This window comes from Labeo rohita, chromosome 13 (assembly GCF_022985175.1).
Source record: "Labeo rohita strain BAU-BD-2019 chromosome 13, IGBB_LRoh.1.0, whole genome shotgun sequence".
Taxonomy (NCBI): Eukaryota; Metazoa; Chordata; class Actinopteri; order Cypriniformes; family Cyprinidae; genus Labeo; species Labeo rohita.
The window spans coordinates 14,342,139-14,359,361 of NC_066881.1; positions in this window are offsets into that span (position 1 = coordinate 14,342,139).

The following is a 17,223-nucleotide window of genomic DNA, read 5'->3' on the forward strand; positions in this document are numbered from 1 at the left end:
AGTCAGTCTTAAAATTCTTGTTTAATTTTTTTTTCTTGACACATTAGAGTCAAATGTTTTTACAGGGGGAATTTTGGGTATTTGGTCACTCCATAATTCAGAAAAAATTAGAACAGACAGAAAACAAATTTTTTTTTTTCACAGTTTTGGGGTGAATAAAATGTTGTACATAATCAAGCAAATTATATATGAACAAATCCCTCTGTAAAAACCTTCTGTAAAGTTTGGTGTGTGTAAGTGCTACTGAAGTGGAGATTTATGGCTCAGTGTAGGAGAAAAAAAAAAACTAATTTTGAGAAAACAGCCTTTAAAAATATGTATTGTAATTGATAAAGTGATAAAGTGCTATAAAAGACACACTTAATATTGTCTTTTTAATGTTTTATTTCCACTAGCCTAAAAAATAAAAACACTTTATGAAAAACCAAAAGCCTAAAATCTTAAACTTGACAGGTGCGTGAAAAAAACAGTGTTTTTGCCTGCAGTGTCTCCCCTTAAGTGTCCAAACAGCTGATAAAACATCACAATAATACACAAGTTATCAATATGACTCCAGTCCATCAATTAACATCTTGTGAAGCAAAAAGCTGTGTGTTTGTAAGAAACAAATCCAAAATACAAGTCCACAATCCATAATAATGCTTCCCTCACTGGACAAAGTCCCTACATTGTTGTCCTTTCACAACAAAATACATTTTGTTTTTTACTGTGTTCACTTGTAAATTGTGCTTGATCTCTGCATATTTCTCTCTTGATTCAGACAAGAAAACACATTTAAAGATGGATTTTTAATAACATTAGAAACATGCAGTTTTTTGCTTCACAGGACACTTATTGATGGACTGGAGTCATAACGATTACTTGCAGAGTGATGTAATGCTCTCCAAATTTCTCCAAATCTGTTCAGATAAAGAAACAAACTCATCTACATGATAGCCTGAGGATGAGCAAAATTACAGCAAATATTCATTCTTTGGCAAACTATTCCTTCAAAGACTAAAAATAGTTTAATGTCTTTATGTGAGAATTTAGGGATTAATATGTTTTGGACTCCCAGATGTCCCAAATTGAATGTTGGACCTCCCAGAATGGGTACCTACAGATGAAAAATGCATTTAAAGACAATAGATTTCTTACTTGCTCCTATTTATTGCACAATTTTAAAATGCAATGAATTTATCTTGAGGATTCATACAAATGTCTGTTGACTAACAGCAATAAATAATGCCATAAATATTCAATATTTTTAATCTAGTTTAATATATCCTCCCGTTTTATGCAAATTATGAGTCATTAGCATAATCACATTTGACTACATCCTTATAAACCAAGTGAAAGATTACAGCGCATTTTAAAATACACGTATATTAAAGACACATATTCAAATGTTAATGTAAACGTGGTATGGACTGTGAAGGAATTAGTGCGCAGTGTGTTCGGGCATTAGCAGACTCATATATGTGTGACAAATCGCACAAATTCTAGGTCGGAGCGTCCGTGAGGAAAGTTTCCAGTTGCCTAAATGTGTCATCAGATTGTTTTAAGACCTCACTCTTGTGTGCTCAAATACAATGTAAACTCTCTGTGACTTTTTCTGCATTCTTTATCAACTTTTTCCCCTGCAAAATTCATTACCGGATAAAACGAGAGCAAACGGGAAGGGGGAACAAATTACGGGATGGGGAGAGAGAGTGATAGTGAAAAGAACATTACCTATACCAGCACTTAAGTTGACATGGGGCCTGTTAAATCTTCAGCCAGATATCAGGCTGGATAAAGACGCCAGAAAAGGCCATTATGCAGCCGCAGGAGACTCTATCCTTCTCCCTTATTTCACTTGTCCCTCTCTCGTTCCCTCTCTCCAACCTTGAACTTGTCAGGAGTTCAGTGGCTGAGTGTCTAAGGGGCCCCCTGGATGCAAGTGAGCAAGAGGTCCCCTCGGATTCATCCGACATCTCGCCAGCCCAGCTCCGTTTTCACCCGGTTGCCCATCTCTCATCCCAACTTTCACTCTCTCACTCACACGCACTGACAAAACCAACAAACTGAGCTTTATCTTTGCCCCAAACATAACATTAACTACCGAAGAACTGGTAAGACACTATAAATCCGCCCCCAAAAGCCTGGATGGCTTCCTTCTCAAATAAGATCATTATTGCACTAGTAATCCCATTAAATAGATCATTTTGCAAATATCTAAATCCAATTAATAATGTGTTTTCAAAGGAGGTGAGGAAAAACAGTATGCTATAGAGAGTTGACACGCTGTGACTCACAGGCCTTTGTTGCCCGCCTCAGCGTCAGCACTGCACGTAAGGCTGAAAAAAAGCAAACTTAAGCCTGGAGCGTCATGTTGGGGAAAACAGGATGATGAAAGCCACACTCATTACAGGAAAATAAGACATTCACTTTCCACAAGCTTTTTAATTAATGCGTCAGACTCCGAAAAGGCCTTTCCCCACAATCCATGGTGCTTTAGAAAAGCAGAGCTTTTTTGATATCCATGAACCCTTGAATTCATAAGTCAAGGAGCACTCTGGTTAAGTGAATTAACATGTAATTAAATAAGTGAGCATCTGTTTTGTGGATTTTAGAGATATATATACCAGAGACTTTTTTTTTTTTTCATAAGATTTTCATAAGCACAGTCTAAGTACAAGCCAATTAAATGACTGGTCTGAAGATAATTTTAGTAGTCCAGAATAACAGTACCATGAAATGCTGTGCATACTGCCAGTGCAACAAATCACGGCTGCTGTGAAATAACAGAAGTACAGTTAATTAGAGCAATGCCTAAACAATGACTGCATGCCTTAAAGGCACAATATGTAAATATGTTTAATTAAAATATCCAAAAACCACTAGAACAGTGTTTTATATTTTGCTGACTTGTGTACATTATCCCAAATGTTTCAAAGAATGTTTAAATCCAGAGAAACGGGCTGTGTCATTAGCAATGTTTCCATCACCCTGTTTTTCTGCGTATTTTGAAGTATCGCATCAAACACCAGTGATGAAAACGCCACATTTAGAATAAAAATCCCTTAATTTGCAAAAAAGCTTTTATGCTCACTTGAGGTTGTGCGAAAAAGGGTAATTGCCGAATAAATTCCTCCATACGTGCCTTTAATAGCCTTTTGTATGGTCCTTTATGATTAATCCATATTGTCATTTTTACATTTTTTAAAAAAAGTTTAATATTAAAATTTAGTTTTTTCATAACTTTCAGTTATGCTGCACCGATATATACACTGCCTTTTAAAAATTTGGGATCAGTAAGATATTTGATCTTTCTTAAAGAGGTCTTTTCTGCTAATCAAGGCTGAGTTTATTATTAAAAATACAGAAAAAAACAGTAACATTGTGAAATATTACTGCAATTTAAAATAGCAGCTTTCTTAAAATAGAATTTACTCCTGTGATGCAAAGCTGAATTTTCAGCATCATTACCCCAGTCTTCATTGTCAAATGATGCTTCAGAAATCATTCTATATGCTGATTTACTATCAGTGTTGGAAACAGCTGTGCTCCTTAATATTTTTTCGGAACCTGTGATATTTTTTTCAAGATTCCTTGATGAATAGAACAGCATTTATTTAAAATAGAAATCTTTTGAGACAACATACCCTACCATTCAAAGTTTGGGTTGTCATTACAGTTTTATCTTTCTTTTTTTCTTTGAAAGAACTAATACTTTTATTCAGCAAAGATGTGTTAAATTGATCAAAAAGTGATAGGAAAGATTTATATTTTGAATAAATGCTGTTGGTTTGTATGAACTACTTTTCTTATATGTTAATTTATTAGAGACGTAGCGATATCAAAATGTCACAATATGAAAATATAGCAAAATGAAGCCCACGATACGATATTTATTGCGATATTTAAAATAAATAATAATAAAGACAAATGAAGACTTGGAAAAAAGTAACATTTTGTACATTTTAAAGTTAAATTCTTCTATCTAATGCACTTTGAGAGCTCCAACACATGTTCCTAAGAAAATTTAAATCAGAAAAAAAGTCAGTGAATTGAATGGTATCTGAACTTTAAAGCGGACTCCATCTTTTTAGTTGCGATATACTGTTCACATTCGTGTTTTAGCAAACCAAACAAATTAGCAGAATTAGAATTTTATATTATTGTTATTACTATGACAGTAATAGCCATAAATTGTAAAACAATTGCACTGTAAAAGAAATGAAAATTAATATTTCAAAGGTATAGCCTATTATTTTTGCTTTACACTACAGTAGGGAAATTACAATACTTTTTTCCTAATTTCTACATTCGAAACAGATTTGGACAGCAGTAATGTTTCTCATTTAATTTATACTGCACTTTTAAGATTTTATTTTGACGGGAAACTCCAGCTTCAGTGAAAACAGGCTTTAAAAAACACGTCTCACTACAAATCTAGTGAAATGCTGTAATTATCTGCCGCGAAAATAAAGCATAACTGGTGGCCGTTGGGTTTTGTATCGTAATGTGACCACGATAATATCGAGACAGTTTTGCTGTTGCGATACCACGATATGGCTAATAATGTTAAATCCATATTATTTATGTTATGTTTCTTTACACAGTTTTCTAAATTTTTACTTGGTCTTCCAGTCGTTGAAAGTCATACAGGTTTAAAACCACATGGGGGTCACTTTAATTTTTTGGGGTGAACTTTAACAATATAAACTTTTAATTTCATCTTTCATTAACGAGAGAAACCTACTGTACCAAAAGCCTCCATGTGCAGAACGCCATCATGTTACAATGTCACACTTATTAACACATCCAAGCATTCTCAGAAACAAGATGACAGTGCTAGTTAGTACTTCAGGTGGGGGTCATGACCGACACGCTGCTGTCAGAACACAAGCCTAACAAGAAACTAGAAATAAATGCACACAAAAGAGCAGCTGTTTACGAGGAATATTTGTGACCAGCGAAGATCTAGCACCTGTTACTTAATGCTGCCCCTGTATCTCAGCAGTGAAGCTTTACGTGTCTCATTTCCTAGCTCTTCCATAGACAAATACGTAAATATGTTATCTTCGGAGAGAAAAAAAGAAAAGCGTCTTGTGCATAAAGACTGCTGTTTTCATGTGTCTGAGCATGCAGATTGCCCCCTCTTGTTTGTTTTGATCGGTTAATGAGTGTGCCATTTAGATCGTTATCATGAATGAGCGTTCGAGGCTCACAGCATTACTGTGCCTGAAGAGGTGTGTGTTACTTTTGGGGAATTTATGCACAGACACTCATGCTGTTGATTTCATGCTTTTTGCTATCTCTTAGTTAACAAATGTAGTTAACAGAACATTGTTATGGTTGAAAGAAATGAGAGAGAAGCACTTGAGGGTGGTTATGACATATCTCTGCGCTCCACTGTCCTTATTTACACCTATATGGGGGAAAGTTAAAAACTAAGAGCTCAAATTATAAGATTGTGAACAACTGCACTGAATTATACTGTGCAGTCAAAGTCTGAGAGCACACTGAAAATTATATTTAAGTATAGTCACATACAAATGTAAATATTTAATATACATATACATTTAGTGAAAATGAATAAGAAATAATTCTTGATAGGAAACGCTGTTATTTTATAATATAAATACATGTGTACTGTGAATGCAACATAAGTCACTTTTGATAAAAAGTATTTACCAAATGCATAATAATGCAAAATGTAAATGAAGTAGGTTAGAATAATAATAATTATTAAAAATGCATTGAATAATTGTAGTAACATTACATTTTTTTATATTGAATACTGTTGGTAATTAAAAATGTTTGCTAGTGGTCTCAAACTCTAATATATATATATTCCACAAAACGTTAATTTTTAAATTTTGTTTTTATAAATAATAATAGTTATAATACTTATTATTATTATTTTATAATATAAATAAATGTGTACCATGAATGCAATGATAAAAGCACCTGCCAAACGCATAAAAATGTAAAATGTAAATAAAGTAGGTAAATTATCATTAATATAATTATGAATGCTAATAATGTATTTAATAATTTTAGTAACATTATTAATAATATTTTATAATATAAATAAATTTGTACTGTGAATGCATTGTAAGTCAGTTTGGATAAAAGTGCCTACCAAAGGCATAAAAATTAAAAATGTAAATAAAGTAGGTAAATTATTATTATTAAAAATGTATTGAATAATTTTAGCAACATTAAAAAATAAAATAAAAAAATAGCTAATAACAAATTTGTAATTTAAAAAAAAATCTAGTTGTCTCAAAGTATATAATATTTATATATTCACAAAATGCTTTTAATTCTTAATGTTTGTGTAAAATAATAATAGTTACAGTAATACTTATTATTATTAATATTTTATAATATAAATAAATGTATACTGTGAATACAAAGTAAGTCACTTTAGATAAAAGTACCTACCAAATGCATACAAATTTAACATGTAAACAAAGTAGGTAAATTATAATTATTATTATTATTAACAATGTATTTAAAAAGTAACATTTGTAAATTTTTATGCTGATAACTGTTAATTTAAAAAAAAATGGTAGTGGTCTCAGACTATATATATGTATATATATTTTCCCTCACAAAAATGTTATTAATTCTTAGCTTTTTAATAAAATAATAATACTAAAAAGTTATAGTAATAATACTTATTATTATTAATATTTTATAATAGAAATAAATGTGTACCATGCCAAACACATGATTGTAAATAAAGTAGGTAAATGATTATTATTATTAAAAAAGGTATTGAATAATTGTTAAACTGTTCTTAAAGAAACATGCTAGTGGTCTCAGACTATATAATAGATACTTTTTCACTAGTGGTCTCAAACTTTTGGATCCCATCTGTAAACTCTTGTCAGCGTGAAACAGAATCATTTAAAAGAAATAATCAGTACTAAATGTGTTTTGAAAAGATGATGTCGACCCTGATAAAACAGCACAGTGAAATGACTGGAAATGACCAATTACCATCATCCCAAAATAAAATCAGAAAGAGATGACAGTTAATAGAGAAAAACATGTGCTGAGAAAAAAGTTCGGGAGCGGAGAGAGAGAAAGAGGGAAAGATTCCGAAATGGAAGCTGAATGGGAGCAGAGGTCAAACTCTGGAGGTTAATACCTGCTGTTGAACACGGTGGCGAGCCTGCGCTGAGCTCATCTCACTAATGAAACAGAAACACATCCTCTCCTCAGCTCAAACGCCAATCGCTGCCAGCTAAAAAAGCAGCCCATTCATGCCTCCTGGCAGTCTGTGTTTAAGTATGTGTGCGTGTGTATGTGTGTATAAGGGGAATGTTACCTGCCCTAGTGGAGTTTGATTAATGAAGAGAACAATAGTGCTCTTGTGGATGGCTCTGTCAGCCCCACTTGGTTCTGGTCCAGTGAGTCAGAGGCTACTCCATACTCCGGCCTTAAACTCATCCACATCTATGCATCTGTGCATCCGTCTTCCTATCTGCTTTCTCCCTCAGTATCTATGCTCATCCCTGTCTCTCTTCTCATTCAATTCAGCCCCTTCCTGCTCTTTCAGGATATACAGTATATCACGTCTGTGTGTGTGCTGATAAGCACTGGAAACTGATGCAGACTTTCAGTCCTAATGGACATTCTCTGTCAAGGAATGAGAATACACCACCGCGAAGACTGCAGGACATTTTAGACATTTGTAGGTGTTTCCTTTAACTTTTTAAAACAAAAAATAATTGTTAAAACACTTTTCATGCTGTGGCTAGTTTATTTCATTTGTATGTGGACCACGTTTTCTTATTAAAATTACCACCATTGTTTCCACCACATCTCAAATTATTTTTATTTCTCTAAGACTAGTCTATATTGTTCTATACTGTTAATGTTGAAATGCAAAATAATATAAATAAATACATTAAATTAAATAAGACTAACTTATCTAAGACTAATTTCACTGATAGCATTATGTATCTCTCAAAATACACCCATGAAAATAACAAACTCACATTCTTTGTATAATTTGACAAAATTACAGTTTGATCGGAAAAAATTGCACAATAAAAATATGATCTTGAATAAATGTTATTGGAGCATAGAAAATGACACCAAGAATGAAAGACAGCAGTGATTTTTGAAAAATGTATACAAATAATTTTAACACAAAACACAAAATGGTATATGATGCCATGAAAGTATGTTTCATTTTTTGTTTAGATTATCATAGTCTTATTTTTGTTTGTTATAATTCATATATTTAAAATGTTTTTTTTTAGAATTTAAGATTAAAACTCTGACATAAATGTATAAAAAAATCGATACATAATAGTATTTATTTGAAAAGTGGTGAAAAACATGATTTTTTAAAAAAAAAATGACCATCAAAAAAAAAAAAAAAAAAAAAAAACACCTTATATCATACACAAGTCATACCTATACTCAAAAAGCATCCAAATAACAATTTATTAATTAAACAGATTTTTATAATTTACAATCAAAACTCTGAAACAAGCATAAAAAACATGTGACAAACATGATGAAGAAATAAAAATAAAAATTATAGTAAGCAAAAAAAAAAAAAAAACTGAAAAAAAAAAAAAGTTTGGGGCAAAAAACCCAACCAACCAAATGAACAAAAAAGCATGATGTTGCAGAAATAACCTTATATCATACACAAGTTATGCCAGTGCTCAAAAAACAGAACCAAAATAATAATAATAATAATAATAATAAAAAATTGTAGTGACCATCAAAAGTAAATAAATATATAAATAAATAAAACTGAGAAAAAAGTTGATGTTGCAGAAATAACCTTATATCATACACAAGTTATACATGTACTCAAAAAGCAGAATCCAAACAATAATAATAATAACAATTATTATTATTATTATTAAAATTACATTTAAGATCAAAACTCTGACAAAAGGACAAAAAATCTATAGATAAAGGTAATTAGAAAAGTGGTGAAAATGTGATGAAAGAGCACAAATAAAAAAATTAATAGTGACCATCAAAAAAAAATGTGAGAAAAAAATTTTGGAACAAAAACATGACGTTGCAGAAATAATCTTATCATACACAAGTTATGCCTGTACTCAAAAACCAATAAATAAATCCAATAAATAAATAAATAAAGTACCTAATTAATTAATTCATTAATTTAATTAAATGGATTTTCATAATTTAAGATCAAAACTCTGACACAAGGAAATCCATAAAAATCTACAGATAAAGTAATTTGAAAAGTAGTGAAAATGTGATGATAAAAAGTTGATGTTGTAGAAACAACATTATACACAAGTTATGCCTGTGCTCAATAATCCCAAAAAAAAACAAAACAACAACAACAAAAAAAAACAATTATATGTGCATAAGGATTGTATTATGTTAGGTCTTTGCATTCATAAATTCCATAACATGCAACAAAATAACGTATTGTTTACATTTCTGGTTTCTAGAAAGATGAAGCATGTTTCTTTTCCTTCTAGTATACAGGTGTATCCTTTTGCTCTTTCACTTCATCATGTGACAGCCAGCAATTACTCCACTTGGATGAGGATATAGGAATCTCCATTCTTACAGTCTGACAGCTTAATTTTTGGCCCGTCAAAACCGATGCCTCACAATTAATTACTCATATTTTCCCAGCTCGCACAGTCAGAGACCCCCTTTGAACCCCCCTCCCTCTATCTGTTGCCTAATTGTATCAAAACACCCCTTCAAATCGAACCACCTGCGAGTAGTTTACAAGGCCGACTCTTGTGCTCATTTTACTTGCAAATCGAGAACATTTCGGAGAAAAACACGGATGGGAAAAAAAGAGGGGTGACTGAGGGTCAGTGATATTCCAGCCAGCCCGTGCTTGATGGCTCATCACCCAGCTATGTGACACTCGCAAAACATTGGAGAATTTCCACCTTGTTTGCACTATGGAAACGGAGCGCGAGAGACCCTAATGAGGACATATGGGCGAAAAACGGCCCGAATGACGCTGTGGGCCTGTTTTGAGAAGTGCTGCGCGATTATCTGCCATGTTCTCGTGTTTATAAAATAAACCTTGGCATGTTTGCAAGCACGCCGCTAAGAGGGGATTGTGAGAGCCTGGGGTTGTTGGCCGTGACTGGGAACTGAACGATCATTCTTCATGTCAACACCACAATCATTTAGAAAGTTTGCCACAAAGGCCGAAAAATAAATGAAACATTGTGAGGCCTCCACAGGATAATTACAGCGTCAAAGGAAGAAGGTAAAACATCTGTGCTGACTCATATTCAGCAATGCTTCGTTTCTGCACCAAAAACTCTCCGCCATGATTTGGCAACGCTGTTTAGCATTATAGCCGAGGTGACCTTGTGACCTCCTGGATTACTAGAAGATGGGTTTTCAGTGCAGCGTTTGTGGAAATGGTGTCAAATCAGCAGAGCATTTGACTGTAATATAAACGCTCTGGCATACAGAGAAAATGAGAAAGTCTCTCGATAGCGAACGTGAATGACTCAAGCTAATTCATTTCTTAAACATCACTGTAATCCTCACTGGTAGCAGTTTTATAGTGGGGTAAATGATTGTTTATCTCAGATTAATTTGATTAAAGAGCTTTTAAGTCTCTTCTGTGGAGCGCCCATGGAGCTTTTCTTTGTGAGCGGCGGAAAGCAGCAGTGCATCTTTCCAGCCAGTCATTTTCTGTAGATTAGAGGATTGTAATTAATTGGGCAATTGGCTAATTGTCCTGTTTCTTAATGAGGGACCACAGAGAGACGGATGTCTCCTCTCGCGCGGTGACCTTTTTCATGCCGGAGACGCTCAGCTATAGGCTAAAGAATATCCGAACGTAAAACGTCCCAAAGAATGATTCTATTGAGGTTCGAAAAATGGGAAGAATGGGAAAAAATACGGCTGGGAAATCATATCACCTGTTGTTAGCGGCTAGCAGAGAGGATTAGAGTGAAATTACACTAAGTACCTTGACACCTCTAATGCAGGCAGAGAAATTAGAGTATTCACATGAGACTGACTGTTAAAGCTTTATGAAGATTTCAGACGGAGTGAGATGCAATAAAAGTGAAGTGACATTCACACCGGAGGAAGCCGGTTTGATTTTAGGCACCTGTAAAACTGAGGTGGCAGGTGTTAGAGGGATTGGGTCCCGACATCGTGATCTATCAAAACCAATCTCGCGTCATTACGTCTGCGGCTTTCTAAAGCAATATGTTCCATCCCATTGAATAAGATCACACTGCTTCACTTTGTGATGAAGTGCACGGGACTATCATCACTCTTAAAAATTACTACTGTACAAGAAAGGATGAAAAGACTTGGAAAATGTAAATAAAAAAAAAAAATCTGTAAATAATTGGAATATTTATATAATAATTATGGTTGTCAGTTTAAGGCATTTTTAATTAGTTATGAAAAATAACACAGTTAACGCAGTTAACACATTGGCTCCGCCCCCAGACCTGTAGGTCATCTTATATTACATATAGTTGACTGTTGACAAATACGATGCCCTAAATTTCAAGATATTGCAAAAAATGCCCCTGTATGTGTTTCGTCTCAAATTTATATATATCACATATTACACAATATCACACAGGCAGCAAGAGCAATATGACACGAGTGCTGATTTTGTCATGATCTATCACAAGCTTAAATGTGCTGTTATACAACAGTTCAGTAAATAATAAGTTGATATTGTGTAATATTTTAAAGACAATATTGTGTTTTTGCTGAATTTTGCAGAGAACATATTACCTTTGAACCCATAGCAGAATTGTTGCATGTCTTTGAGCAACACAGCGGTGTTTAGTTTCTGAATGAATCCCAATTTTGAAAGAATTGTGTGAATCAATGATTCAAAGGTCCATTCATAAAGAGAGCCATGTACTTCATTCGTGAATGAATCAACATTTGAATGAATTGAAAGAATGAATGACTCATAAAGACAATTACCGACACCTGCTGGCAGATTTTTTAAAAAATTATAAAAATAAAAACATTGAAGGGATATTTCACCCCCCAAAATTTAATTCTGGCATCATTTACTCACCCTCATGTCGTTTCTAAACTTTCTTATGTGGAAGATGAAAGAAGGTGTTTTGAAGACTGTTGATAACAAAGCCAGTTACCAATGACTTTCACTGTATGAACAAAAAATACTGAGTTGTTTCTCAAACGATCTTCTTTTATGTTCCATAGTTTACTTTAGGCCGTTGCATCCTAAATGTTTATGTGTAATTTCTTTCTAAAGCTACTATTTGTAATGTCTACTTGCTACTTTCTCATTTAACACAATAATAGGTTTAAATCATATTTTGTGGGTATTTTCACAGCCAAATTTAGTTTGTGATTAATTAATCGAAACATCATGTAATTAATTAGATAAAAAAATTTTATCGACATGTAGAAACAGTTTGTGCCAATCTTTTTAAAAATGCAACTGCTAAATTTCTAGGCATGTAATATTTGTATTTATGTTGTTTTATTTTTTTTTTAGGGGTGAAAAAAAGGGTAAAATAAAATCAGTTAACTCTAAAAAAATCACATAAAAATATTAAATATTTTCCTTCCACCTTAAATTATGTATTTAATGTATTTTTTTGTTGTTTTTTTAAATATCATGACAGTTTAATTCATTGATATCATGAGAAACATGACAAAGGATGCCAATAAAGAGCTCTTGAAAAGGTCTAAATATGTAATATAATTTTATAAAATTACTGACCTTGAAAAAAAGTGTGCATTTTTTATATTTTAATAGATAAAATAAAATACTAAAAAATAAAAATAATAAAATAAAAATAATAAAATCTTCGCCAGTGACCCTCAGAGGGAAGAGAGGGAAAAAATCTTATTTGAAAATACAGTAATAATGAAGCAAAGCCATTACACTATTTCCTTGATTATGTCTTGACAGCCAAACCTACAGTATTACAGACTGTGCTACACAGAGTTTGCACTTACGTCACAGTTTGGTCAGTTACCCGGATAGGCGTCTATATTGGAGATACTCAGATGAAAACAACAGCATGGATTGCATGGTTAATGTACTTAATACGTTGCTCGGCCAATTTAGGCTGTCTAAACCATGGGAAAAAAAGGTGTGGAAGCTGCTAAATCATATAAAGAAGGACTTGGTAAGCAGGTGCGATATTTTGACAAACTACGGTTATTAGGTGGTAAAGATGCGTACAAGCAGTATTATTTAAGATATTAGCCTAAAATGTCACCTACCTGACCGGAAATTCTTAAAAATCCTGGTTCAGTTTGACCAAACACAAATGTCTTTTGTTCCTTGGACAGTTTTTAGCACTCTTCTCCTTGATTTGTTTGAACTTTTGGCAGTCTATAGTACTCCAAATGTTTTTCTCGATCCGACTGATCAGTACAGCCTAAAACGTGATGATAATTGACCATTTTCAGCAGCAAGTAATCAGCAAAATTTGTGAGTTCAGTTCAGTTCTGTTCATTGGCATTGTTTTAAGTTCAGTGCCACTAACATGGTCGATTGATAACGTGTTGTGAAAACACTCTATTATGACACTGAGGCCATGTATTAAACAGTATTTAATATACTGTAACTAATATAGACTAGTCTAGTTGGGCCGTCCTGTCCTTCTTTTTCTCTGTGTCCATCTGGCATGAGCAGGCATTTGAATGTGCCCTCTGTTAGCAATGACATGAAAAAACTAGCAGGCCAGACATCTGCAGACTGGCTAGGAAACAAAATAACACACAAAGATTCTCAGAATTAAAAAATAAATAAATAAATAAACAAACAAACTGGTGCCTAGCTAGCTGGCACTGACAGCCTCAGTCCACCTGAGGTTCAATGATAGACATATACTGTTCATAAACACCACACGTACAATCTAGCATTCCTTCGTTATTCAACAAACATCGTAGTATTTTTCAATATGCAGTCTCAAAGTGAAACATGTGACTGGTGCTAATGACACCTCAGTCTTCAGAGTGTTTTTATCTCAATAGGATAACTTGATACATAAATGCTTTTGTGTAGTGAAGTATGGGAACGAATACAACACCTTCCATGTTTTGGTGTCCATCCATTTGGTCTCCATTTTCTCTGTGCCGAACATGCTATTAATCAAAACAACAGGGAGAAATACAGACTATTCAAATGAGCAGTTGTAAAAGAATATGGAGGAAGGTGTTCATCAGGTGACTTAATCTAGCCAATGAGAGAAGTTGGATTTCCCAAAACAAGGGTTCGGGTTTATATAAGTATATAAAAAGAAGACCTGGAAAATAAAATAGAATAAAATAAAATAAAATAAAATAAAATAGAATAAAATAAAATAAAATAAAATAAAATAAAATAAAATAAAATAAAATAAAATTTAAAAAATTAAAATAAAATAAAATAAAATAAAATACAGTTCTGTATCATTTATGGCAGTGGAAAAAAAGAACATGGTGTGTGATTTTTTTTTTTTTTTTTTAAAGAAAATACTTTTATAAATCAAACAAATGTGAGCTTAACTATAGTAAATATTTTCAGAATACCTGGAAATAAAATCGAAAAGAAAAGAAAAGAAAAGAAAAGAAAAGAAAAGAAAAGAAAAGAAAAGAAAAGAAAAGAAAAGAAAAGAAAAGAAAAGAAAATACACAACAGTTCTGTATTATTTATGGCAGTTAAAAAAAAGAACATTTTAAAGAAAATACTTTTATAAATCAAACAATCCTGAAACAAATTTCAAATAATATTCAACATTGATAATTATGTTGCTCAAGAACCAAATCAGCATATATTATTTTTTTCTGAATGATCATGTGACACTCAAGACAGGAGTAATGATGTTAACAATTCAGCTTTGCACCACATGAATAAATTGAATTTTATAATATATTAAAATAGAAACACCTATTTCAAATAGTAATAATATATCACTATATTACCATTTTCCCTTTTAGCCTTGGTGGGCATACAGAGCCCCCTTATTCAAAAACATTAAAAATCTTACAACCCAAAACTTTTAAACAGCAGTATATTTATATTTCACAACACATAGTGTTCGGAGTAATTTTGCAAAACCTAACATGAAAGCGTTAAATGCATTTGAGAGAGCTGGAAATGTAATCTCACACAAGTCTTTGGAAGGAAAATGATGTTAATATTCTCTTCACTGAAAATCTTTCTGCTGAAATTTCATTAGCCACATTAAGCACAGAACAGCTTTTCCTAATGTGCATCTAAATCCATCCACTTCAATTCTTCACCGTATGTTCAATTATCAGAAACAGCATAGAAGAGGAAGATGCGCATTTAAACACCACATTCCCACACTAAAGTGTCAGCAAGGTGCCGGAAGAATAAACATTTATGATGGTGAAGAAAACAGAGAGAGAGAGAGAGCAAAACAGGAAATAGAAAAAGGCAGGCTGCAACTTGCCCCACATTTACAAAGTGGATTATCATGGTTTAGGATGGTGATTTGAGTCTCTGAGAGTTGACACATCACAGATGTTGCATTTGAAGAGACCTGTTAAGGCATGGTGGGGAGCCACTCAGCCTCCCAGCTTCCATCGCCTCCCTCCGCCCAGATTGCTGTGATTTTGGGCCGTGTTTAGGTGTAAACACCATTACATTTTGTCAGTTTGTGATACTGTTTGTCTGGCCTGCAAAATGACAAGCTCTTGCACGGGAAGCAGTAGAAAATGGTGAAAACATTCTGCCTCTGAAATCCCGCCACCCCTCTGACACATTAGAATTTATGAGCTGGTAATTCCCGCCGGAGTAATTTGGCTGGTACAGGGTCCAGCCGTGCTCCGACTGGGCTTTTATGTTAGAGGAAAGGCAGGCAGACAACTGACTGATTGACTGTATTACTCCATGTTTAGCAGCATATTTGAGAGTAAAAGTGCTCAGGAGAGCAAGAGAGAAACCTGCTCCCCTGCGGGCCTGACGGAGAGTCGTATCAGCTTAAACCAGAAAATCTGGTACCGCCAGATGGGTAGACTATGAAGAATGTAAAGACTGACTAATGAGGCATTTACAGATCAACATATACACACTGACTCATGCAAGTCCTCCTTACCAAACATTCGTAAGTTCAATTTGTCGAGCATTTCAACAGAGCTGAACAAGTGTTTTGTTGGTAATTATACGACAAGAGCTATGAACCAGTCATTTCTCATGAAAACAGTGGTATTTTAAAACGGGAAAAGTTAAGATAAAATGCTATGAGTAAAAAAGACCGGCACAATAAGTGCATTATAACTGACTTCTCAGCTGAAAAAAAACAAACAAACAAAAAAGGACCAGCTTGACCAGGCTCAGGTCTGCAAACCAGGCTCAGTTTTTTTTTCCAAGCACAATTTCTAAATTAAAAATCATAAAATTTAATTTTAAATTTAAATGAAATAATACAAACATTCAGACTGAGATTTGAATTTATAATATGTGACCCTGAACCACAAAACATAAGTAGCATGGTATATTTGTAGCAATAGCCAAAAATCATTAGGATCATGTGAAGATCATGTTCCATGAAGATATTTTGTAAATTTCCTACCATAGATATATCAAAACTTAATATGCATTGCTTAAAACTTCATTTGGCCAAAAAACGATTTTCTCAGCATTTAGATTTTTTTGCACCCTCAGATTCCGGATTTCCAAATAGTTGTATCTCGGCCAAATATTGTGCTGTCCTAAAAACCATACATCATTGGAAAGCTTATTTATTCATATTTCAGATGATATATAAATGTCATTTATAAAAAATGACCCTTAAGACTGGTTTTGTGGTCCAGGGTCACATATGTATTTAGGATAATAAAAAAATAGCACAATGTTGAAGTCAGCTGTTGCTTTTCCAAGGTGTTGTATATTGATGTTTTTGTGGTTTAAAGCAGGTATTCCCAAATGTTTTTGTCAGCTGAACCTATTTGATTTGATATTTACCCCTGAGATTTTAAATAAATGAATATATACATAATTAAACAACACTTTTTTTGTGTTCAGGGTTCTCTTATGATGGTTAATAGTCAACATACAGATAAAGAATTTGTCCTAGATGTTGTTTAAAAAAAAAGTGACATTTTAATAATTTATTTAATTAATTAGCTTTTTATCAACTCATAAACCACCTGCAGTTCCTTCAGTAACCACCAGGGGTTTGTGAACCTCAAAAATTATTTATAGAGACATACAGTAAATAGTGTTTCCTAAACTAACCTAAAGCATCCTCCTCAAAAAAAAAAAAAAAAAAAAAAAAAAAAATT